The sequence below is a fragment of the Aplysia californica genome, unplaced genomic scaffold (assembly GCF_000002075.1).
Source record: "Aplysia californica isolate F4 #8 unplaced genomic scaffold, AplCal3.0 scaffold00091, whole genome shotgun sequence".
NCBI classification, from domain to species: domain Eukaryota; kingdom Metazoa; phylum Mollusca; class Gastropoda; order Aplysiida; family Aplysiidae; genus Aplysia; species Aplysia californica.
In genome coordinates, this window is record NW_004797361.1 from 1,132,830 (window position 1) to 1,134,276 (window position 1,447).

Genomic DNA, 1,447 nt, shown 5'->3' on the forward strand with positions numbered 1-1,447 from the left:
TATCTATCTATCTATCTATCTATCTATCTATCTATCTATCTATCCATCTATCTATCTATCTACCCCGCTCCTGTGTTTTCGGCAGTTCGAATTTCTATATTATGACTCTGCTTTACTCGTGGATCCCCATTTTAGGCCAAGCCGACCTCTGTCATGATCCTAACCCCACGATATCCCCATTCCCTCAGTCATTTTAGTGCTTTTTGAGTGGCAACCGAAAGGCGCGCGCACGCACAAAACACACGCACACACACACACACACACACACACACACACACACACACACACACACACACACACATGCGTGTGCAAGCACAAACTAACATGCACACTCGGGCACGTGCATACCCCGGTTATTTTAAGGACGAAAACGTGGTTTTCAGGCATGAATCTGGTTTGAGAGGAAAATGTTGAAACTGAAGAAAAAAGGGAAAACAAACTGAAATCCAGGCAGGTTCGAACTCCAAACATCCATCTGTCGACCAAGCTTGAATTCAGCTGCTCCACAGCGGTCAACAGGTCTAACAAGATCTGAGCCTAAGGGGCAGCTGATAGGAACAACTTCCAGCTTTCAAATAATTATGTATGCCGTATAGTGCTGGGCGGCTAGGTTCCCGATTATGAAAGCTAGGAATCGTAAGAATCGACTCCGAACCCAATTACTTACATTCTTATGATGTGATTTTTTCCCCCCTGTGGTTAACTGGTTGATGCCGAACATCTTCAGGATTTAGGATAACCTTGATTTCGGAACACTACGAAGCATCAACTTCTTTTTTTTTCAAAAATACATTATTTTTCAAAAAGAAGATTTTAATGATAAAAATAACTGGCAACCGTTGGTCTACGAAACAAGGAGACGGAACTTAACTTCCTTAGTATTAATCGCGGGAATCGGTTCCGGAATCGACTCTTCGCACAGCTCTAATGCCGTATCTTGACTTTGGTTCCAGCAAACGGTGCGTCGGCCTAGAGGGAAATTTGAAACCTCCCAATATCGAAGGAGAAACACGATAGAATGTGTACTCGTGGGGGTATTAATACGACCAAACTAATGCGAAACTACATATTATGTATTTTAAAACTAATCACTACTTCAGAATTACATAGTTCTATCTACACGGTACCTAGTTTGGAGAATTAGAAATTTGACGCCAAAGATTTTAAGTTTCACATCATGTCAAGCTATTTCGAACGAAGTCCTGGAATATCTTGAAAACTACTCGAAAGAATCTTACGAGCAAATAAAACATATACCTTCTGACCTCATGGTCTTAGTAGCTCAAAATGGCAATAAAATATCAGATAGAACTGTGTAGTTTTGAGGTATCGTAATGCGAACATACTTTTACACTCTCTGGAACTCCTGTCGAGGAGCTAAGGCAGCGATTCTTCGGGAACTACCACTCTACTGTTTTTATCATTATATCTTATTATTATCTTTTTT

General features: G+C 40.8%; 1 protein-coding gene across 1 annotated transcript in view; it reads left to right on the forward strand.

The window, feature by feature from the left end:
- The window catches only part of LOC101852613 (mucin-5AC), a gene marked incomplete at its 5' end in the record, with an annotated part of 7,071 nt that overhangs the window by 1,624 nt on the left and 4,000 nt on the right, over positions 1-1,447 (forward strand).